We start from the raw sequence: 26,011 nt of genomic DNA, 5'->3' as shown, positions 1-26,011 counted from the left end.
CTGAATCCTCTGATTATGTCAGGACACAAAGACATAATATGTCCATCACTAATTGTCTGGTGGATCATGATGTGGATGAAGACGTTTGCTGAAATACACAAAGTAGCCACTTGATGGCACTACTTAACAACTTTTAAAACGTATGGACGCTATCATTTACTCCTCAACAGTTCACCTAACAGTGAGGTTTCTAGCAAACGTCAAATAATCTGAATCATCACCAACTATAAGATCGCACTAAAACAAATACACACTATAATTATTACAATTCACTAACGTGGTAATAATGTCTAGGTCATAACAGTGGTAGTATAGTTTAATAATGCAATACAGTCAGTAATACCGTGTTCTTTCCTGAGTAATATCCAGTGTAAAGCTTGGTAATGAGATTCCTTATCAGTGCAATACCATTTTAACACAGGGACTTGTAATCTGGAGGCCACAGCGGTAGTTGCTGTGCGATAACCATCAAACTGTAATAATAAATAATCAAACCGCAAAACCCTCTGGTTAACAGACCACCTGCTTTATTCACTGAGCCACAGAAATATCCTTTGATGATCAGTTTAATGTGGTTAGCATGAAGATAAGCACAAACAGGTCAGTAATTCATAGGTATTACACACACACACACACACTACTACAGCTGTTTCCAGATAATAAATGACTATATTATGTTTGTCCGACCAAGCTTTCACCCTGTGAATAGCTCTGTATTATAAACTTCTTATTAACACACTATTATTGTAATATTTTTATGATATTACTTCATATTGAGAATTATCGGCATACAAGTATCACACTACAGCATTGTTAGTACTGATCTGGTGGGTTTGCCTTACATTCCCAGTTCTGTTTTTTTCATTATTCTACTATTAACTGCCCAAAGTGAACCACGTGACATGGGCGTACACAGTTACACCCCAGGTTATTTTTTTTATTTTTATTTTTTCTATTTTATTTTAGTTTGCCATGCTGTCTATAGCAATGATGTTTAAATGCAGTCAATGTTGTAGAATGACTGGTACTCATGTTGCTGGAGATGAAGCGGCGACGCGCGGTGCGTCGCAGCGCGGCGCGGCGCACGGCGTGCGCTCCGGACTCTCCATAAAAAGTTGTTGCGCGCAGAGCGCAGCTGTCAGAGTGAGCAGAGACGCGGCGGAGCGAAGAGCTGAGGCTGAAGTGACTGATGAGGAGCGAGTGTCACGCGGTCACTGAGTGTGTGTGTGTGTGTGTGTGTGTGTGGCCTGATCCTGTGGGTGACTGACTCACTGTCTGTCTGTCTGTCTGTCTGACACGGGCACAGTCGCGCCATCTGGACGCAGAGAGTGACGCGTCCAAAAACGGCTCCTGTTGGCGCGGAGTAAAGAGACAGAGCGGGTTTGGTTTGGACGTGCATGCGGGGATCTCTCTCCCTCTCTGTGCGGTGGGCGGATGACATGCCCACGTTTGAAGGAGGAGAAGAAGAAGAATCGTGAGTGATATCGGAGACGACTGCTTGATTTCATCCAGGAGAAAAAAAACAAAAACAAATCCACGATTTCTTTTTTGGGTTGCCCAGGACGCAAATGTCTCCACGGCACACACTCACGCCTGGATTGTAGCAGCAGCAGCAGCAGCAGCTTTGGACCCACAGATGGTTTAAAAGGGCGTTAAGGTGCGGGAAGGGAGTGGGACATTTCCAGGTAAGACTCATTTTGTGCCTCCTCTCGCTGTGGCTGCTTTAACACTTTTAGTTTACACTCGCGAGCCGCTGCAATGGCTTTGATTTGTAGATGCTCAGCGGCACAGCGGCACTGACCAGCTGAAGACTGAGAGCAATTACAAGCAAACAAGTTAACTGTCACTAACAGTTGTGTCCACAGAGACGGACCAAACATGGTCAGTGACATGCTCTGATGAAGCATGTTTATTATCTGAAATCATCAATGTATACTTGTCAACTATGTAAACTATCACCTTCAGTCTCATCTGCAGCATCTGTACACTTAAAAGGTGGTTGAACTTAAACCTTAAACCCACGATGCGTATGTTGTTTAAACACCTCCACGTTACTGTAAGGCCTTTTCAAGTGAAAGTGTTATACATTAAGTTGACTATTGATGTGTAATTGGTTCTACTCAAACATCTTTCTTATTTAAAACGGAATTATCAAGCTTGACATTGCCTTGGCATCACAGTGGATGAATAAAAATAATTAAATACTATATACAATAAATACATAGTTTTTCCTGTGCACTATCTTTGTCAGCACAGCTGCACACATAATACACTACAGCGTTGTTACAGATATATAGTTGTAATGGCTTCATGCTTTTCTTTTGAAAGGGGTGGGAATGTCAATGATTTATTTTTTTTGGTTTAATTTTAAATCTTACAGAGGTGTGTAAAATGAGTGATGACAAAAGGTAACCAGGAGGTTTAATCAGTCGTTCAGGTTTTGGGTTTGTCACCTGCTCTTTTAATAACTTATGTTTAATGTCCAAATATTGTCATGATAAGTAATTTCATTTGTGTTAAATAAATAAATAAATAAATAAATAAATAATTAATTAATTAAATAAATAAATAAATAAATAAATAAATAAATAGATAGGAAGGAAGTATTCCACAGCTATTTAAGAATATAACAAATAAGTTATAAATGAATCCAATAAAAAATATACAATATACAGCATAAGAAACATACACCACAGCTATACAGAGAATGTGTAATAATAAAAATGTTGAATGTGCACCAAGAAGATGAACATATACACACAGTGTATTATAATACGATGGTGCATTATTGTATCAAGGGCATTTATTGTCATTCACCAGGACTTTTGTGTGCGACCTGTGCATGCACAGTCAATGAGAGAGAAGAACTGAGACAAACACGGTGTTGGACCTGCTCTGTATGCATCGAGCATGAGATCTGAAGTCATCTTTTTTTTTTTTTAATGTAATTTGGCAACAATTATAGCTTATTATATTGTTTGTCTTGTCTTCTGCTGTGAGTGGACTCGAGATAAAATATGTGTCAGGACACTTTGCACGGTCTATTGGTGTTCTAGTGTCGGTGTCTGTGGCAGGGTGACATTCTGCGTGTACAGATACAGTCTCATGCTGGAACACACTGGCAATAATTGGTGTTTAAATGTAAAATCACTGAATTTTGTGTGGAATTACGCTAAGCTAAGGCGGCAGATTTAAATTCAGATATTTAGGATTAAACGTCGATTCTCTCCTGTGAACTACAGATGGAGCATATTTGCTTTCACACAGACAGAAAAACACACTAATGGGAAAAAAAATAACCCCAGAGCAAATTAAGGCCTATCAGTGTATATAGAAAAAATATTTCTTGTGTCTTCTCACATTATGGTGCCACTCTGTTTTACTTAGTTAGCAACCTGTCATTTTTGTGTATTTGTCACACAATCGTTCTTCTCAAGGGTAAAGTTTAAGATGTGACATTGAATTGTTTTGTCTCGGTCCATCGTCCTCTCTAGGGGTGAGAATCACCGGGTGCCTCACGATACGCGATACATGGTTCCAGTGATTCTGTGATAATCGATATATTGCAAGACCAGCATGGTTTTGCACAAAATAACTTCAACTGTATAGAAACCTATCACGAAACAGATACTCAACACTCGGACACATTAACAAAAAAGAAATCGAGTAATGTTCCTGTATCGTAGACTAATGAGCTGTAAAGCAGGGTTTTTTTTACCCTAGAACTCCACCATTGTGGGTCAAAGCTCAGCTACCTCAGGAAGATAAAACAAAATGTTTTAATGAAGTTAAAAAAAAGTTGTTTTGACAGCACTAATTGGGATGAAACAGAATGTGGCATTCAGGTATGCATTCGTGGACCAGACTGGCACAGAGCCTCATTTTAGGAACCACGGACATGCACGTGTGACTTAAGCCGTGTCTCCATCGAGTGGAAGAGGTTTAGTTTGGTTGTTTCCATTAGGAATAATAGCAAAGAATAAACACAGTCTATTCTTATACAATGCTTGACGTGCTTGGATGTCTAGCTATTGTTGTCTGTTGTGTTGCGTTCAATGTCGTAGTTTGTTGTTGGCTATGTCTCTCACTAATGCAGCCATCGGGCACAGCCCACACAAGGTACCGTTCTCAGTCGAAAACGGAAGCCTGACCCAGGGCTTAACCATTCCAAACTGTATCGTACTGTACCAAACCAGAGCGTACCATGATGGAAACACAGCGTTAAGTGCGTACTTAACTCACCTGAGGACACGGAGCATGAATTATGTTTGCATTCAAATGTATTGCAAAGGTTTCAGTAGAAGAAAAAGTACTTTTATCTGTGTTTCCATTCACTACTGTAAGCCAGTTCTCCGAGGTAAGCACTAGGTGGTGCAAAAGTCCATGTCACAAATAATAATAATAAGGCGCAACTTGATCAGGTGAATAAAGAGCACCAGTAGCTGCTGATGTAAGGCCACTTTTCATTGCTCCTTCAGTTCATAATTGTGGTAATATTCGCTTCTTGCACTAAGTGGATGAATGTTGTCAGGCTCTCGTTGCGTCCTGTGTTTTCGCTGTTTTTTTCAATCTAGCGAAATGCAGAGGGGAGAGATGTTTCAGTCATGTGATTTCTAAACCTCTTTTATTTACTGGAAATGTTTCCACTACACTTACTTGCAAACCCTTTTCCTTCTCCCTCAAGCCAACTTAAATGCAGTATTTCAAGGTTTTTCATTTTATGTACAAATCAAAAATGTGCATAAAAACCAGCTCACGGGAAGCCAACTATGGTGTGGCCATGGCAATGGTTTGAATTGTGAATTAAGTTACATGAAATGACTAGCACCATTTAATGTGTTGATTTTAAACTGCTGTCACGAGTCAACCGTACTTCTCCAGCAACTCAGTGATTTGACCTCCAGCTCTGAGACTAATGTCGGCTCACCTGAAGGAAAACAGGGGCAAGCGAGTCCTCATGATGTAACCCAGCGAAACAGGAGCTGGAGCTTCAGCTTCAGGCCGAGCTGGACTTTTCCTCTCACAGCTGCGTGTAAACACACAAGTTCAAATCGTCAACGTTAAATGTCAGTAAGGGGAGTTGGACATGCTAAGGGTTTACAAGTCTGTTACACAATATGTGGAGGGTTATAGATAGTTGTTTTTTAAAGGGGGGGTTAATGGTAAAATTGCACTCGCAACACATTTTTATTATTAATCGTAAATGTGGAAGAAACCACACAACAGCGTCCTCCCCTCTTTCAGCTCCATTGCACGACCCAAGCATCAAAACCAACCCTGACATCATCAGCGTTGTGCGTCTCAAAAATCCAAATTTTCCAACGCTGCAAACTATTCCTCAAGACTTGACGTAAAACTGACGTAAAGCGGGTGAACTTTCCTCAAAGGAAGTAACTCGCTTACATTTTCTTTGACCTTAAGATTAAAATCACAGAAGCTCAAAAAAAGCTGGCTGTAAACAAACAAAAGCAGTCTGAAAATAGCCACTCTTTATCTTTCTCCGTGGTTGCTATTACTTGTAATCACGCATTTTCACTCCACAACTGGAACAATGACGTGATAGTTAAAGCTGATCATGTGGCTGTGTAATTAAAATATGTTTCTGTGTTTTTAGTTTTGAGGTGCTTTCCATTTCATCCCCTTAAACCTTTCAAATTTGAGTGGTTTCATTCAAATATTAGTTAAAGGCCAAATGGTTAAAACTGTTATGACTATTAAACAATTATTATTATTTTTTTTAATTAAGTCGAAATTAAAGCACACATTAAGTAATATATGATTGAACACATTATATTTATTTATTTACCCCTATATAGTATTGATCATATAGCGACACCTACTGTAGAAATTGTATATGGTGTACTGTACTTTAAAGGCATAGGTTGTGGTTTTTCAAAAACCTGACTTTTTAAAGAAAACATGTTAGTCTGACTGTAATTGTACTATTTTACTATTTTTTCAAAGTTGGACTAACACACCCAGATAACGTGATTGGGAGACAAGCCACTGCTGCATGTATACAGTCAAACTCAAGCTGGACTGGGACACAGTCGCACCCCTGGCTAATACCTAGAAATAATAGCGACAATTATATGGCAAAATTTAGACCGATAATTTTTTTGACTGATAAAGAGACCAATTTTATGCTCTGGCAGCTTAAAGAATTAGATATTATTTAGTGCATGAATGGTCGGTATACTTGGAACGGCGCTGGACATGCTAGCAAATAGCCGTCTAATGCTAACAAGCTGAAAGGGGGCATTTTGCTAGGTGGCTAATGCTGCGTTTCCTTCATGATAATGTTTGGTGTGGTTTGGAATGGTAAACCGGGAACTAGCTAATGTGGGCGGGAGAACAAGAACAGTAAAGAAAATATGTTGTGGAAGGCTGAATATCAACAAGGCAGCCATTTGGTGATGATCTGCTGCATCATAACACTGTCTTTGCTGCATCTGTGCCTTAGAAAACAGCTAGGTACCTCTTATAATATTTAAATGATAGTATAACGTTAGAATGTTAGTTTTTTTTACAGGTTTACTGCGCGGTATGTCAAAAATAATGCATAATCCGTGTTCTCTCCAAACTGGCAGCATGTTGTCTGCTGTGTATCCCTCATACGCCCCCACTTGCATTATCCCTTTATGTTCAGATTTGCTGCTAATGCTCGTGCAGATTTAATAACACAGTTTTTACAACCTAACGAGTGCCACTTCAGTCAAGCATCCGAACACTTTCTCCACCACCCCACTTTCCCTGCGCCGAGCTGAGGGACGCGGCAAATCGCACGCTGACGTCATCTGGCAACTTCGGGCAACTTTACAGCAGCCAGGAACCACTTCCCACAGAGAAGAACTGGCAGCGCTGGCAGTCCCCAATTAGCTGGAAGCATTAGCAGCAGCTCCACCACCATGAATGATCAGGTTTAATGCTCCAGGCAGCCTGGCTCAGGTCACACCAGTCTCTCTCCAGCTGGGCTGCCTGGTGCCGACTGTCTGGTCAGCGCCAGCCGATCTGCCAGTGTCACCTTTTTTTTTTGGTGGGTCACATGACCTTGTGCTCTTGCTGCCTGGCCATTGATCCAAAATGATGACACAGAGACTTCATGGTTCGCTGCTCCTCGCCCAAGCGGGTCAACCTAGTCCTGCCTCAGAACAGCTGTGACGTGGATCACACCAGCAGTGGGGGGGTCCTTGTGGAAGTTTTTATTTGTTATAAGTGACATATTATATAATACTTTTTTCAATTAAAGAAACCTTACATTTAGGATCTACATTAGGGATGGCACGATGATACCACCTTTTTGTGCCTAATACCGATACCGGTATCACAAACTCGATTATCTACCGACATTTTAAACCAGGGGTGTCAACTCAAATCAGCTAGTGGCCAATGAGCATCTTGTCTGGTTAAGAGGGGGCTGATGTAGAAAAGAAAATGTAGGAAAACTATGACCTTAAAATGATGACACAATATTTCATCATGATAGTGATGATACTTCACAGAATTTCAAAATAAAGTGCTTATTCTGATATGGAATGATGCACAGCTCATAATAAAAACACGTTTATGATGCAAAATAAATCTATCAACATGAAAAACAAAGTCAACTGTAATTGAAAACAAATGTCTTACTATTACTATTATAAAAATATTGCTAACAAATATATGTAGTATTTAGTCTGTCCATATTCTATCACCTTGCTGGCAGCTGTGCTTCAGTCACTTAATGTCGTTGGGCCAATGTAATCGATTGGGGGGGGCCACATATGGCCCATGGGCCGACAGTTTGTCACCTCTGTTATAAACCATGAAGCTGTTCGCAACATTTGTGCCATTTCAAGCTATTTCAGAGACATAATTCTCCAACTGTGTAACAAATATTCTTTTCCCATGAATAACAAAATAAACAGCCCATATTGTGACTCAGGGAAAATGCTGTTGCATTATTTTTCTTTACATTCATAGTGAAGCATGCCATATATAGGACTTTTTGTATCGTATCAGATTTTACAGTTTTATCCGTCCGAACAAAATCATAACATACAAGGCCAACAGTTACAGTAACACAATGAAAGACTTAATTAGACTTAAAAAAGTTAAATACACTGTAGCCAGAACTACAATTGTTACAACACAACTTGTTTGCATGTTAACACGTTGCATATTATTATTATTATTTTTTTACAGGAGATAGTTTCATGAGTTATAGAAAAAGCAAATGATAAAAGTAAGGGAGGTTAAATACAACGTATGATGTATGATGATGCTAATGCAAACGCAAACATTAAATACAAACAAATACGCCATTTCAGGTGTGTGTTTGTCTTTTGTCATTTTGTTATGCAATACTTTGGCATTGACATCAAGAACCAGCGCAAGACATGGACAGACACGTGCTGATGGAGGCAGCAGTGGATCAGGAACTCCTGTGTGCTGTGATGTAAAGCCATTGATTTTCTCTACGGACTTCGGTGTGAAGAGAGAGTGGTTGTTAGAAAGCGACACTAACGTAGGTTTTTCTTGTCAGAAAAGGTCATGTAACGGTCTGATAATCCAACAAAGACATTCTTAAGATATAATAGACTTCTGCTGGCGTGGATTCGTCTTCCACCATGACCTTTAAAGCACAAGTGTAAATGGATGGATGGATATTTGTGTTGGAGTCTCACATTTTGCAATTTGAGTAAGTGTATCTTTCAAACACTAAAGGTGTGCTTAATGTAATTAATGTATCATCACAAATACTGGTCAAGCATTCAACAGCACCTACAACCATAAGGCTTCGACACGCCAATAAACACGTTAGATGAAGCCTTTGTGCCGCAGTGAACAGGGATTATGTCCAAATCAAAGACTTGTCAAAGGGTCAGTGTCTTGGCTCTCTTCTCCTCAAACTGTTGGACTTTGTGTAAGATATCAGCAGCTGATTGGCACCTGCTGTGCCGGTGTTTGATTCCGTCTCTCTCAGTTTCTTTCCCATTGTGTTTGATCTTTTCATTTGAAATGAAAACAAATTCGCCAGCCACTGAATAAACAGCAGCTCCGCAGAGATGATAAAATAAAAGCAAAAGCAAAAGGTTCCATTCCATTTTTCGCTCTGACCTCTGTCTTCCTCTACTTCTGACTCTGTCTCTTTTTCTTCTGATTGGATTTTCTTTCTCCAGACTTTATTTGACTTGTCCTTTCACAATTCCTCACTTGAATGTGGATGATTTACACTGGATGAACTTCCTGATGCAACTCCTAAGAGTACACTGGATGTGGCTGGAGTCAATTTAAACTGTCCAGTTAACTATGAGCAATGGCGATTGGGTACCTTGCTCAGGGGGACCCCAGCCCTTGACCTGGTGGGGATTCAGTCTGGCAACCCTCCGGTTAAAATCCCAATTCCCTTCCGCTCAGTGATGCATCCTCACATTTTTTATTATTAAGCAAACCAATTGCAATTTCTGTTGGGTCCTGACATATTTAGGCTTGGTATCCATGTATCTGCAGCTAGTTGTATTTCATGTGCTCATATCACAGATCAGCAGTGGCTGTTAGAGTAACTACATGAATGATGGCCAGAACTATCAAAACAAAATCTAAATTGTAAATTCACGAACATGCCTCCAAGGCCTGAGACTCTGCTCCATTTTTGGCGACTGTCTCCTCCACAAACACATGCAGTCTTTGTAGTTTTCCCAGTGTGTCCAATCACCAAAAAGAAACTAAATAATTTGATTGCTGCAGGTGAGACAGCGAAAGTTAATGAAGAGTACGCGCCTGTCACTGCTCCAGAAAATATCTTGATTCGTGTGCCTACATCTCTTTATAGCCGACCCAGAAGCCTCCTCTGCCCTATGGTCCTCACAGCATCTCGCTGTCCTCATCCAACCCAATAGCCCTCCTCTAGTTAACTATGATCCTATTTCATGCAGAGAAAGGGGAGAGACACACCACTGTTCTGTGTCCAGATTTGTCCCCCGTGTGGCCATTTCATCTCTTCAGCAGTGTCTTAGTGTTGCTCTGTGTGTGGCCCCGTGGCTTATAAACATGTGCTCGTCATGCAGGGTGACTTCAGCCTGTGAAGGCCTCCATACTAGCACACCAAAACACAATTTGGACAGCAAAAACATTTTTCTCTACCATCCCGTTCCCTGCATTTCATTTCGAGGGCTGATGGTGTGTGCAGAGCTGTGGGCCTACGGTACTTTCATGATGTGAGCCAAACCCATCTGGGACTCAATATCCTGTTTACCAGCTCTCAGCACTCTGAAAACCACAACAATACTGAGCTGAGGCACAAGTTCAGAACTCATTACAGTTTGTTCAGGTCACCGCCAAGGTCAAAGTCTTCTTCCTCTCCTGTATTACTCTGCTGTGCTCTCAGAGAAAACGCCGTTACAGTCCGTACATGTTATCACTCCACGCTCGGCGAGCAAATCTCCCAGAGAAGACGCCTGAACACATCCTGGCGGTCCACTGGGTAACGGAGTGTGCACAAGAACAAACATGAGCTATTTGATACGGCTCATGGATGAAGTTGTGAATGTGCTAGATGTGTTTAATAGTTCACCATGTCCCAGTTGAAAACCTGTAAATGAGTTAATAAAATCCAATATTTCCCTGAATGCCTCTAAATAATTTCTTATTCTGTTCTGGTCTGGCCTTCTCTTGAAGGTAGCATGGGGTAGTCGTAAGGCTGATCATGCGTCCGCTACGTCAGCGGTCCCCAACCTTTGTTGCTTATGTCTCCGTAATTTTGTTTTGATGCTGTCACTGCAGAAAGTTTAATCCAGAACACCAGCAGAGTTGCTGTCTCTAACATCATTTTAAGGCGATCTCCAGCGACCTCTTGACACATAGATGTGGCGGCGAGAATCCGGTAATTTTTCAAAATAAAACATCATTCAGAATCAGATAATAAATAAAACAAAAATAATGAAAGTTATGCAATCTTTCTGTGCGTCCCGGTACCAATTGACCCACGTACCAGTCCACGGCCTGGGGGTTGGGGACCACTGTGCTAGAAAAGCGTGGTGTTGAGAAAAGTGAGCTCCGTTAACTGTTATTATTACACAGCAGGCACACGCAGAGGCGTGTTCTTTCCACGTTCTTGGTTCCGAGAGTCACTTTGCATTTCGACATGTGTTTAAATCCTTGCAGTTCTATTCATGCTAAACTGAGGGTCTGTGCTAGTCTAGCATTCTGTTCCATTAGCAGCGATTTATCACCCCTCCTTCTTATGTCCCTGTATTCTTTGAGTGTTGAGTCTTTGCATAATCTCGTGCAAGTGTCCATGGTTACCGTCTTCTTCGCGGTCTCTTTTGAAGAAATAAAGAAGTGTTGCGCTACATGAAGAATGCACAGTTGACGCGTGGATTCAAACTGTAGAGGTGTTTGTGTCTCTAGAGACTCATTGATTGGAATGGTATGGTTAGGTACAGTATAGTACCAAAATAAGCAGCACCCTTCAGACAGACAACCGCAAACTGAGCAGGAAGAGATTCAAAGATTCAAGATTCAAAGACCTTTATTGTCAATTCACTATATGTACAGGACGTACAGAAAAATCCAAATGCCCAAAGTCCAACTTTTTGAGAAAAGGCTACAGAAATAACAATATTTATGATGATATTTCAAAATAAAAGTGTTTGTTTTGATATGGAATGATACTTTATTTGCATTTATAGTGCAAAATGAATCTATTAATAAAAAATCGAGTTATAATGAGTTATTTCTGTATGTTGTAAGTGGCGGGCATTAAATTGATTGAGGGGCTGAAAGCTTTTAAAGTTTAACCATTAGCCTTTAACAAAGACAGTTCTCTCCTATGAAGTTGACCATAACCGATACTGTATCTAAATCTATCTTCTATTCTGTGCACATACATACAAATCTATAAACGTGTTTGTTTTTAATAGGCTCAGACATTTCCTGAAACAGTTGGGCGCATTTTCACGCATTCATTAATACACATTCGGTGACCTAATGAGTGTTTACAACAGCTGGACAAGCGGCTGCATGTGGAATGGAAAAAAACAAACCCTAAAACAAACTCAGACGAAAGCTGTAACATCAGGGTAATGAAGGAAGTCAGCCAGTGCAACACTGTGGCTCATTTACAACAACTGAGCTCTGTAGCTCACTGCAGCAGCTATTAATAACCAGGCTCTAACAAATCAACTTAATATGCAACTATTAGGTTTAATGAAAATGTAAGTTGAAGAAAAACTACAGGCAGGCTGGATGGTGGATGTACAACATACCACACACACCGACTCTGAGGCAGCAAATAGGTTTTTTTTTTTGGTTGAAGGTTGAGGTTTATTATCCTGCTTCGGGTGTAGAGTTATTTTTGATCCCATCAGTATGAAACAATATTGAACCACAATCTTACATAACCATTAGCAAACATGAAGTATTTAAAGTCAAACCTTAGTTTAATATTCACTGTGAAGCATCGTAAAACTAGGATCATTTAATGACAGAGGTTGACAGATCTTTTGAAATCAGAGCATCCAGCGATGCCAAATCATATTTATTTTGGTATTTTGATATGTGTGGCTTCCCTATTATAGATGAATAATTAAAAAAAATATGCACACAATTGCTTATAAATATATAATATCCAAATATTAAACACACGAAACAGATTAAGAAAAAACACAACTTTGTCACAAACTTTTGGTTGAAAAAATATGCTTTTAGTGACTAAGCAACATTTATCAGATTTCTGATTATAAAAAAATTACATAAATAAGTAATAATTGACTAATTAATGAAAAAACAATTCAGTGTATTTTAAAACAATGATTTAACTAATAAGAACGTCTACTGCTTCTTAAAGATACAAATTGCTTCCAACATACAGTATATATATTATATTAGATTATATAGAGATTTTTAATTAGCATAGACCATAGAACAATAAAAAAAACTATTCATTTGTGATTTATAGATTGTATTGTCACAAATTACACTTCCAATTTGAAGGCGATTAACTTTTTAAGTCCCATTAAATACAATGTGCTACAAAAATGTTGCTGTATGTCAACAGTATAAGTGACAAAAGTGGCTTCTGACCCAGAACTGCTTGATAGGAATCTTAGACTGATAGTTTTCTCTTTTCTCTTTAAGGGGTACCTTTATATTTAATAACTCCTTATGTTTGCATTGAGAATGCAGACTCGAGGCTTCGAGCCACTGCACACAACACTTAGGTAGGTAAAGACCTCCAATATGGCCGCCAGAGACTACATTAATATGACTGTGGTGATAACAAAGCAACATACTGTGACAACGTTTGTATTCATTATTTCAGTCAGAATCACAATCAGAGGCGGAAATAGGAGTGAAGTCACTCATGTGACCACATGCCTTTTTAAAAACTTCATAAAATAATCCTCTCCATGTTGTTTATATTGCCAACCTTTTTTTTATTTTTTACCGTCTTTATTTATGACGATGCTTAAATATTCATTGCTCCTTATCTCGGTTATGTGGAAGACAGTGTGTTGTGTGTGTGTTTTCCCTCTGGTAGAGTTTCATCCCCTCTCCCCGCACTCGCACTGAGCTGCACGCTTCGTCTGGCTCACACGCTTCTCTCGGGCTATTTAACCCGGGGGCCAGTAACCTAAAGACCCGATACTGGCAGCCTGTGGCTTTCAATCTCACTGCTCTCCCCCACTTATCTGGCAAATAAGCCGTTTTAATTGCTTACACACAGAGCCCTATCAGGCCATGTAGTGTGCATAGAGATAAGGGTTACACTGAGTCAGGCATTAGTAACAGGATGAGAGGACCGCAGGAAAGGAAAAAAAAAAGAAAAAAAAAGACAGAGCTGTGGGGTCCCAAGAGGAGGACGAGTCAGGAAATAGCTACGGCCATCCTATTAATTTCAAACTCACAGAGCTGTTTCTGTAGCTCACTGTGGGGCTCAAGAGACAACTGTTGATCACAGCAAACTTGAAATATCCCTTTAATATGATAGTGTGCCATGCGCACTGTCAATGCAAAGAACATCCATCATTTACTGCTTTATCCTCCACGTGAGGGTCGCGCCAGTCCCAGCTGACATTACATGTCATTTAGCAGACGCTTTTATCCAAAGCGACTTACAAAAGTGATAAAAAATGTGAGACATGGGGTGAAAGGCGGGGGACAAGTCACCAGTCCATCACAGGGCAGATGAACACATGAACACATGAATATATCATCATTTCTCACACCTATGGTCAATGAAATTCTGTCCACTTAACCTCTGCTTGTTTATCTCCAATTTGTGGGAGGAAACTGGAGAAACCCAGTAAAAACACACACACACACACACACACACTCTAAGGACATGCAAACACCATGCAGAATGGCCATAAACCAGGTGGTTTGCCAGGCAACAGTGATAACCACTACATCACCGTGTGGCCCCTGAGAGGAACATATACATATATATTGAATTGCTAAGGCTGGGTACTACCTGATGATACAATAAACGATTGTGAGAAGATATGTCCGATACTAGCGATAATTATTGGATTGAATATGATTCAATATGATGTACATGCTTCATAAAACATATTATTATTTTTTTTTTTTAAATGGCGAGGTGTTAAAGCAGAACTTTCGCCGTTTTCTCCATGAAGCTCCCCATACAGATTTGGAGAACATATTCTTATAACACCAATGTAAACATTCATCCATTGACTAAAGCTTTATCCTTAATGTCGTAAAAACTCATATCGCATATCGACTGAGAACAGTAGCCTCACTTGGTAGGCGGGGCGCGAGCCATGTCAGTGCGATACGTAGCCTGATGACGTAACGAACAACAACATCATACGTGACAACAACGAAGCAGCTTTTCTACTCCGTTTGTGGCTGTTTGTCTCAACAAGACATCAAGCTTTGTATGAGAACAGACTGCCGCCGTTGCAAGGGAGTGACGCTTTCCTGTCATCCAATCAACTGTGGGTCGAGTTCCACCTGTACTGTACCATTACTCTGGCACCCCAAAGGAAGGGTCCCAATAAATGGAGCAGTTGGGGTTTGTTATTTATTTTGGTACTTTTCTTAATGGAAACGCAATAAAAATACATAACGTATACCATTCCACTTTGTGGAAAAGCAGTGAAAGATTTTCTATTTCAAAGCTTTATTTTTGGGAATTGCTGTGTTCAACATCCAGTCACTTCACAGGCTCTAGTAACCGTCCTTTCTGAAGTGACTCCGACTGTCGAAGGTTCGCCGAGCACTGTTTTGACCCGCGTGCCCCACACGAGGAGCGAGTCAACACAGCGGCTGGATAAATGTCGGCTACACTGAGCTTCTGATGAGAGCGGAGACTAAAGAGAGAGGTGACACCGCCATAGGCTCATTTACATTCTACCAGGCGACAGTTATAGATATGAGGGGAAAGGCAGGAGAGAGATGGGGAAACAAAGAGGCAGACACCTCTCTGAACCACAGCGGGTTGAGACACTTTTGTTTTTACCCCTGTTACAGCTGTATTGATAGATACTGACACTAAACTAACCAGGTTTGTTTTACATATCATTGATGATGAAACTAATACCACAGATAAATCCTTTTCATTCAAGTTTAAGATCAGTGTTTATACCACCACAATGCTCATTAAATGTTATCCTGTGGTCTTGCCAGAAGGGCATATATGTAAAATATCTGACCTTTAGCATTCAAAGTTGTGACTGCAATTGTAATTTAAACCATAGCAGAGAAAGATTGCCAACAGTTCCAAAACGCAGAGATAAGGAGTTGCAGTTATACCCGCGGTTACACTGTGATCATGCACATACAGAATATTACTGGATTCATTTTCACGTGTTGGCAACAGGTAGAGATTGAAAGTTATTGTTAGCAGGAGCAGAGACTTATCACACTCATCAGAGGTAATGACAATGTGAAAATACCAGGCTGTAAAAACATTATATATATACATATATATATATATATATATGTATATATATATATATATATATATATATATATATATGTGTGTGTCTATACTGCATAAATTATTCACTGACAAAGTGTATGAGTGAGGGAGAGTGTTGGTGAACATTAGCTGAAACTTCCTGGATAAAATGATCCACACTGGCGTATCTTTCATCAACACCTTCACTTTATCTGTCTATATTTTAACACATCACCACTGCAGACAATCATTTTTGTTGTCCTCTGGTTGAGACATTTTTATAAAGCGACATTGAGGCCTTTTAACATTTGCCGCCACAGCACAGCTCGAGCCACTGTTAGCAGTCACTATTTCATCATTTAACATGTTTCCTTAATCTCTAATTAAATATCATGGCCATTGTATGACTTCATAGGAATTGCAGGAGTAATATGTATTGTAAGGGACACCATTTTTTATTTTATTTTGAGCAATGAGATTTTTACAATGCAAATAGTGCGATTCCCTTCATGTCAATCCTGTGTATATTTCACAATACCTTTGTGTCCCCTCGCTAAATCTTTAATAACGTTTGCGTTCTCTCACGTTAACCTTTGCTTTCCCTTTAATAACTTTTGTGTTCCCTCACAATAACCTTTGTATTCACTTGCAATGACCTTTGTATTCCTTCGTGATCACTGTTGTGTTCCCTCGCAATAACCTTTGTACTACCTCGCAATAGTCTTCATGTTCCCTCGCAATATCTTTTGCGTTCCCTCCCCGGTGATCCCCAGCTCTCCCTGTTTGCCTGGCGTCCACGGAAAATGAGTTTCCCACCCTGACCCTTAGGGGGCCCCATAAAAATCCATGTTGTTTACTTCAGACTCTAAAAAAGTTTAAACTTTTGAACTCGAGTGGAAAAACCTGCACGATGCATTTTCAATTGGAGGAGCTAGAAATATAAATATGTCAGTTTTACTTACTTCAAGCTGTTGGTTAGCTATTGGTTAGCTCTAGCGTTAGCACTGGGCCAGGAGTATCCAATTGTAAATATAGCATTTAACATGAAATATAAACAAGACAAGAAATACGTGCTTAGGAGGAAATGTGACCCTTATGTTCTTTGACAAATAAAGATAACTGAATAAAAAATAGAATCTGTGAATGTAATGTACGTAAGAAAGCGTTACACATTATAATATTGTTGTCAAACCCACAAGGTTTATTAGAGCATAACTATTCATTGAAAAATTTGAATGGAAAAAATTAATTTGGATTCATGTTCCATGTTCACGTACAACTTATGGGATATTTCAGGTGATTACAGCAGGTGATGGTAGATCAAGTTAAGAGCCTCTGGAAAAAGCAACAGCATCTTCGGGGGCAGCAGGAGGGAGTAGGTCTTCTGGGGGAACATGGTTGTATTTCAACAGCCAGTCTTACAAAATCAATGGTGGAACTTTCAGAATTTCCCACATTTTCCCATGGGAGCTTGGAGTTTCCACATCTGACAACTTTTTATTGTGTTATTTACTTTTCACATTTTTTTTTTTTGGATGGCTGCAGTATTCATCTTTCTTATGCTGTCATTTATATCTGAATTATATGTCCTTTGTAAGCTGTTTGTTATCTCTGCCGGGTTGTGAATTGTTCTGCAGCTGTTGGCGCACTTAGCACAAATTTCCCTGTGGGGACAATAAAGAGGAAGACTGACTTCACAACATTTTCATCCCAGTTCAGTCCAGGTTTCATATTGTTATGGATGGAGTTGGTTTACTTGCACATCAAGTACCCTAACCCAGGTCCCGATTGGGGAATCTGCATGACCATGCATGATACACTGCTAATGTAGAATGTCAAATTGATCAGTTAAGGATGAAGAAGGATGACCCAGTGAGTTTTTCAGTCGTCTTCATCTAAGCTGCCTGTGCTCATTAGTGCAACATTGGTTTCCTCCTGATGAACTCAAATACTACGTAGAATCATTTCCGTCACTCCGAAGGACATAATACACATTTAACGTACAATGTGCAACAATTAAGATGGGTTATTGGCAGAAATTGAACATACTTGCCATAGATGTGTTCATTAGTGGACAGCCCATGGCGGAGCGCAAGGGAATTGGGCTTCAAACTGGAGGATTGTCGGTTTGGGTTACCCCTGAGCACGGTACCCAATCCCCATTGCTCATTGTTAATTGGACACTCTAAATTGAGCCCACGGGGAGACCCAGTGCACTCCTAGTGCCAGTCCCATGCCCAGATAAATGGGAAAGTTGCAACAGGAAAGGCCTTCGGTGAAAAAAATCTCTGCCAAATCAAATATGCACCCCTCTCTGAGAGAGAGGGGGGAGCCAACAGATAACAAGAGAATTTTCCTTAGTAGAAAGAGTTCAATATAAAAATCATCTACCCTTAAACTAAGCCTTTTATATGTATATACGTTTGGGAAATGCTTTTTACCACCATCCTGCACCACCATGTTTGTACTGCACAGTAGGACATTTTAGGTTTTGAAGCAGAAAACAAAGGAGAACCACGTCCTTTTTGGTCTGCAAAGGCCACAGTCGTTCCTTGACGGGCATTGGTAACAAAGGGGTGAGTGGAGGAGTCTTCTGTTGGTTACAGTATGCAGTCTTACCAATAGATGTCACTAATTCTTAGACACTGGACCTTTAGAGCGCTCAAATACTCAACATTAATGCAGCGAAGGAACAAATGACATAGTCAAGCATAAGGTATGGGTGGCTAATTATAAGACCTGGACTGTGGTAGTTCATGCTCTCACATTCATGAAAATAAACTTCTCTTATTAGTCCAATTTGTATTATTTCATCAATCACATATCAATATCACTAATTTACAACGTTGCGGCTCAATAATCCGTACAGCACTCTCTGTCCACACTGTGCCATCCTAACCAGGTGAGCCGCTATAGATTCACCACATTACCCCAGACAAAATGCTGCCGATGTGCACTCTGTGCAAGCATTTCTGCCTACAGCGACGACTGAGGCTCTGTCCGTCTCTGCTGTTGTTAAACAACGTGAGCAACAACACCAGCAAAATACACAGTGGTTGCACCAGCTATTTTAAGTTTAAGATTAAGCATTCTCAGCCTGCACCACACAGACTACACCCTTTGGAGAGATTATTTGTTGTTATATACTTAGAGCCAAATACACCTGATGCTTATTTATGGAACTAATTTGACGACACTTAAGTAGTGCCATCTCTGCATTGATTTTATTTTTAACGGCACAAATTTGTGAAGCCATCAATCGATACTGCTGTGATAACAGCCGCCATGCAGTTAATATAAGCTGCTTTGAGTGTCCCTGATGGGCTGGTGCATGCTCACTACACATTTTCCCTCATTACCGGCATGTACAGTTGTAAATTACCGTTAATGAATGAACACACAGATAAGAGAAAAACATGACAGAGCCACATTTAAAACTGATTATTCTGTCTTTCTGTCACAGGCGCAGAAGGAGAAGGAAAAATGGCACAGAATGCATCTTTACATTTAAGCATTGAGCAGACGCTTTTATCCAAAGAGACTTACAAGGGAATTGAGTATTGAACTGTGAGCTTCCATTGCTAACTTTGTAAAAGCTGCCAGGGGAGTTGAACTTGTGACCATGACGTCTCTGCACACGGGGTACCGGTCTTAACTACTGAACCACCCGGCACCCCCACCTAGTCTGATATCCCCTATAATGTGATCCTGGACGTTGACTAATAGGATAACAGAGTGCTCTGATGCGGCGTCACATACAGACATAAACATGATGATGAAGAAGAAGAAGAAGAAGAAGAAGAGGGCTGCTGTTAAAAAACAAAAATGTTGGCAAGAAATAGCGGAGCTACTTAAGCAACCCGGTGAGTAATGATTGACCCCGCCTCCTCGATGACCTATGAACTAGCGCAATGTCATGAACGTTAACCCCTCGAACAAGACACAGCAAGAATCTGTTCCAGTGGCATTCATAATCTGACATGTGACTATTGTGAAGGACATATTGTCATATGTGTAGTCTGATCCAGGATGAACACTCTATGTGGCCCTATGATGGACTGGTGACCTGTCCAGGGTGTACCCCGCCTTTCACCCCATGTCAGCTGGGATTGATACCAGCGCCCCCACGACCCTCATGCGGAGGATAAAGTGGTAGAAGTTGAGTAAGCGAGTAGATCCCAGCATAAGTGAATATACGTAAAAGGTGAGCAAAATTGCATTCTTGAAGTAACACTGAGGGCCACACAGTGACGCAGTGGCTAGCATTGTTGCCTCACTGCAAGAAGGTCACAGCTCGCAGGGCCTATCTGCATGTCCCATGGTCCAAAAACATGAAAAATGCTAAATTTGAGATGAAGTTCATTGGACTGCTGGTGGTCGATCAATTTATTGTGTCCTATTGTATAATTAAATACATTTCTTTGCTTTGTGTAAGTCCCTCAGCTTCACATGAAAGGAATACTGAAGAAGAACTACAGGAGTTCACCACTGACTGAGCAATTAGTACGAACAGTATCGCGCTATAACTTCAAACGCCGGCTTTAGATAATGGAAACACAGTTCTATAATGACGGAAGCGAAGACTTAACAGAATGTAAATGTTGGCCTCACGGCAACTTTATGAAAGGTGTGTGAGGTGTTGCTTGTTGTCACCAGGCATTGTTCAGAGGTGTAAGATCTAACACGGAGGAGCATCTGCTGGAGATAGCACCGTGTTTGAAATGAGGACTACGGTACGTGTGTGTGAACATGTCGTTACCCAAAGCAAAACTTTAGTGCTGCTGACAGGAACGATCTGGCAAAATGAGAACGAAAATTGATTTTCAATGAATCTGACTTCTGAAGTCTGACAACATTCTGTCGGTTATTCACGGTCTTGAAGTGTTAGAATGACGGCAGTCCCGTAATCTTCTGCTTTATTAAATATTAAAGCTGCTGTGATTCTTCTTGTCGTTATTGTTCTGCGTCTGTCTGTTTTCTTTATGAACAGAAACGATTTAACATTATTTGTATACGGAGTCCTTCATCTGACAAGCAAAACTATCAGACATGACTGAGGGGGCATTTATGTGTACAGCAGCACCTCGGGTGGGCGGGGGCAATCAAACTGATGAACAACCAAACATTTTGAGCCCCATCTAGAACCTTGCTGGTGCTTGCCCCTGTGATTGACTTAATCAGCACTGTGTGGTCTGAATCTAACAGATGTTGGTTTATATTTAAAATGTATGCATTGGGCGATCTATCATATTTGTTTCTGTTTAATTACAGAGAAAATTAATAAATAAATACAGAGAAAATTTTTTGGAAACATAAATTAATCAGTAACTAGCTTCTGGTTACAAGGAGAGATGCTGTGGAATATATAAGTCGGTGTGAACTCTGTCAGAGTGCGTTCCTTAATAAAAGTCTGAGCGTTCACTCATTGTACCTCCGTCCCCTCCAGTCTTTGCCTTCCATCGACTATGCACATAATCAAAGCCGAAGCCACAGTTGACTTGTAAATGTGGATCAGACTCCGTGTCTGTTTGAGAGTTTAATAATACCTCCAAGTGACAGAAATCAAATCAGTTATCACTATTGCACGACTCAATAGAACCACGATTCTAAATGTTTCAGAGGCAGTGGGGAATTATCTCTTTTAAGGGCTGCTATAGGCAGCAATAAGAGCCGCAATAACAAGGATAAAGTTTATGTCTGAGACACTGAGCCAACGCCACAGCTGTGGGCTACGGGGACGAGACACAAATCGTTTCTTTTTAACGCAGTACGGTGGAAGGTGATTTATTTAACCACTTAAAGCTCAGCAGTGGCACCGTTACTTGCACTAACAAACAAACTAACAACAGAGTGACAAACGGTTTTAATCAAGTAACACACATATTTTCAGGAGTTACCGGTGAGTCAGAGTCACTCCCTCTTGCCTAAGCCCCCCTCCCCCCCCTGCTCAGTCTTGTTTACTCCGAATAAGAACATTCTGCAACAGTCCACACCAATCTACCATGTTCAAATCTAGAGCGCAATGGATGGTGGTCTCTATAGTTCTCACTACATCGTGGTTGAAACGCTACAGTTTTTGGCCAAAAGACAGATTGTTTGATCCGGTCAAATGTCCAAAACGGTATCAAGACACTTTGTATTGTGAAATGGTGCAATTGGATAGACCTTCAACCAATCATGATGTATGCAGAGCGACAGGGGACGTGTCAACAAACATGCTTGTTGTAGTTGCTGTAGTTGCCATGACGTTGGGGGAGCTCCGTGGAGCAAGTCGCTTAGAAAAGGAAGCAACAATCAAATCAAGTGCTCTTTGTGGCCGCCATGTTGGATACAAAAGCTGCTAGACATTGCTTCTCTGTCGTCATCGCACTAAGCCTGCTTCTATAGTGCGTGATTTGGAAGTTGTAAAGTTTGAAGTGTCTGCAGAGCGAAACCAAACCGCTGGCAGACTTGGTTGGGTTCACCCAGGCTAGTGAAATTGTCCAAACGGTGACATTTGGGGGCTAAAACTTAGATTTCAACAGCCGTGACCACAAACATGCTGGACTTCAGCTCTAATGGCGACAGAGGAGAGAGACTGCAGTATTTTATATAACGGGTAAGATGCACACTGATGAGGTAACAGATTCCATTCCTATGCAAACTACAAGTAACTCACTACTTTGGGTGTAAGTCGGTCACGGATGGCGTGCAGTACACACCTGAGGTCTACAAAAGAGTGCTCATGATGTCATATCAGAAAATCCAATTTATATAAGTCAGTCTACAGACGAGACTGTCCTCCAATGAAACATACATGTAGGTTGTATGCAGGAATTACGACCTATGTCTACGTTTTGAAAACCAGCGCCCAAAACGACCCATAGTTACGTTTCAGTTGGAGGACAGGGACAGACCATTGTAGGCAACTGAGGAGGTTGCAGAAGGTCTCCTTTTTTTCTTTTGCTGAGGTTATGATCCTTTCATTCCTTTGCTATAAACAAAATAGAACAGTTATTGCAACCCTAGTCTGTTCAAAAACATCGACCACTTCAAACCTACAGAGAAAATCACTGTAGGACATTTTAAAGAGCGATAGGAGACAATCAGCACGCACTACTGCGGTAATTACAAGAAAGGTTATTGTAGAGTCATGGAAAAATCCAGCTGTGTTTTAATCTGTCTCCATCTCATTTAAATCAGTTAATGGAGGCAAAATTGACAAAGCTTTACCTTGTGAGCAAAAATGATGTTTTATGTGATGTGTGGTTACTCTCATGTTTAAAACGTCTCCAAATATCTGGAAAGGATATTACAAACTCTAACAACAAACCATTGTGAGACATTAATACGCTCCCACTTTAAAACTTCCACCAGCAGCTAATAGACATGTAAATGATTTTTTCCAAACTATATCTAATACACACGTCCATGCAGCAGGAGTGCATTGAACCCCATCATTTCTGTGACATGCTGCGCTCCATCATTTACCAAACAGCACGTCAACACCTCGCAGGATGACGGGGAGCTTTCATGTCAGAATTTCACAATACTGCAGCCGTCAGTTTACCAAATGTGTAAAGTCATGTGGCCCGGGAGGTTCTTAAGTGGAACTTCTGAGTGATAGTAATGAGCTGGAGGAGACAGCAGTGCTGTGGTTGTCGTCAGCATGGCGCCCAATTATTTGCCGGCACCTGTCGAAGTGGATCGGGGTTCTGTGAAGTGGCAGTTTCAGATGGCAGGCATGCAGTCCCACCCTCTTCGTTTTTACTGTATGCTCTTCCTCATAATGAGGAAGTGTGAATGTGGGTGGGCTTTATCCAGCAGTTTGAGATGAAACAGTGGAGTTTGACTGAATAAAAGATTACCTAAATCCGGCCAATTATGTTTACTTCGACTGAATTAGAAGAGATGCTGCTGAATTTTTAAGAACTGTTGAGGAGGTGCTGCATTCAGGTGGAAAATTAGATTAGGTTAGAGATGAATGAAGATAAGCAGATTACCAAATTGCAGGCAGTTTTGTTGATTTCTTCACCGCCATGTACTGTACAGTAAATGAGAAAACTGAGTTTGAAACACATCCCACAGCAGTGTGGCCAGGACTAGAGAAACACGAGCAAGATAACTTATTCATTTAGCCTTAAGGGGACAGTTTGGGTTTTTTGAATTATGGTTGTATGAGGTACTGATATATTATTAACAAATCGATTAGCCATGTGTGCCACAGTTTCTGCAGAGCGGGCCTGGGGGCTGAACACTCAAGCTCACTGACAACATGGCTGCCATCAGGGACAGAAGGGAAAAGAGATTGTAGCCACTTAAAATGAGACTCACGTGATAAAGTCTACGTCTTAGGTCTTTATATTTCCCACTTTTTTTCTCACCATTAAACAGACTTTTCCAGCTTTAAACTGAAGTTTACTCCCTTACTCACTCCCCGCACCAAAGTCCATAGAGAAAATCAGCGTTTTCATACATGAGCACAAACATGAAGGTGTCAGTCGACTGCTGCCTCCCTCAGCAAGTTCAGATACGTTCATTTGTTAATTCCACGTTTCAAATCCTGTGTTTGGATTTCTCTTGGTGACACACACGACCAGTAGCTCCTGTGTCACTGAAAGCTAAAGACGCTGATTTCTTTGTACAGACTTTGGTGCGGTAGAGTGAGCAGTTTACAACCTTTGGTTTCCATTCAGAGAAGCCTGTATAATGGCGAGCTAAAGTGGCAAACTAAAACAGGCACAGGTGTCTTTAGGTGAGACTTTTATTAACTGGGTAAAATAACTTTTACCTTGTGCTCCAGCTGGCAACACGCTTCTACAAAGTGAGTGTTTGCCAGCTGTATATAAGGTGTCAGTACTAGATATGTGAATGATAAACCATTATTTGATTAATTGGTTTAAAGACCACGGTTGGTGCATTGGTTAGCACTCTTGCATTTGCAGCCAGAAGACCTGGGTCCGAGCCCCGGTTGGAACAAGGGCCTTTCTGCATGGAGTTTGTATGTTCTCCCCATGTGTGCATAGGTTCTCTGGCTTCCTTCTACAGTCCAATATGGGTATTAGGTAAATTGGTCACTCTAAATTGACCATATGTGAGAGTGGATGGTTTGTGCCGAACTGTCCAGGGTGTACCCGGCCTATCGCCCTATGTCAGCTGAGATTGGCACAGCGCCCCCCTTGCAATGCCATGCTTTTGAGAATATCTTTGTAACTCATTCCCAACCCTAAAAATAAAACTCAATCACACTGTCTCTGTCCATCCGGAAGCTTCAGTTCTCTTCGCTTATTTTACTTGTGAAGCTCTCCAGGTAATTCATGAGAATGTTATTAAGATTATTAATTTCGTGCACACATTATACCTATCTCGAGGTTTTTTATCCCCATGCCATGTCTGGGGCTCTGCAAATTTATTACGTAATTGACCAACAACCTGTTTCTTTTCACATGTGTGTAATTTATCACAGTGGTGTTGTAACTAGAAGACAGTACATGGAATAAAATTAGACGCAGTGACCCATGAGCTTCACCTTTGCCGGACGTAAGCACTGTGACTGAGGTACGATGCTACCGCTTGTGGATCACTACTTTTCAAATGCAACTAACCGCGCTGAGACGGAAGTGAGGAAACTTTCTCCATGACAGTCTCTCCTCCGTGTGTAAACTGTGATGATTGGTGGAACGCAAACAGACCACGTTTCCACAGATTAGTCATGTTAATGTGTGTGTATCCAACGAACATCTGTGTCATCAAAGAGACCGAGAGAGCGCGACAGAGAGTAAGAGAGAGAGTTTCTCTGCTGCTTCACTCAAAATCTGGCTGACATGAGAATAAGAGCCTTATTGGTTTGTTACTCACATACGTAAATATATGAAGCCCAAATATAAAATGGCGAGAATTTAAACCGAGAAAATTACGTGTGCTTTAATAATTAAAACAATTCACCGACTATCATTTATTAACTTCAACAACAAACTGCATTGAATTTGCAACTCGAGTCAGTAACTTATAGAACCCCAGTACAAACAAACTCATTTAATGAGTTGACCTCTCCATTTTTGAAACACTGTGACCTTGTGATTGGGCAAAGACTCTTAAATCTTAGCCCTCAACATAACC

General features: G+C 40.7%; 1 protein-coding gene across 2 annotated transcripts in view; it reads left to right on the top strand.

Moving 5' to 3' along the window:
• The first annotated feature begins 1,136 nt into the window (after nt 1-1,136).
• The window catches only part of LOC122767223 (chemokine-like protein TAFA-2), an 81,253-nt gene continuing 56,378 nt past the window's right edge, over nt 1,137-26,011 (top strand). The window contains exons 1-2 of one of the 2 annotated variants that reach the window (XM_044022640.1): nt 1,137-1,474; nt 1,562-1,685. The gene's annotated coding sequence lies outside the window, so the exon portion shown is untranslated. Of the gene's footprint in view, nt 1,686-26,011 lie in introns of both variants that reach the window. The other variant, XM_044022642.1, reaches the window with a different exon arrangement.

The sequence above is a fragment of the Solea senegalensis genome, linkage group LG3 (assembly GCF_019176455.1).
Source record: "Solea senegalensis isolate Sse05_10M linkage group LG3, IFAPA_SoseM_1, whole genome shotgun sequence".
Classification (NCBI taxonomy): Eukaryota; Metazoa; Chordata; class Actinopteri; order Pleuronectiformes; family Soleidae; genus Solea; species Solea senegalensis.
The sequence above is the reverse complement of the archived record's forward strand: the minus strand, read 5'-3'. Positions and strand labels throughout refer to the sequence as shown.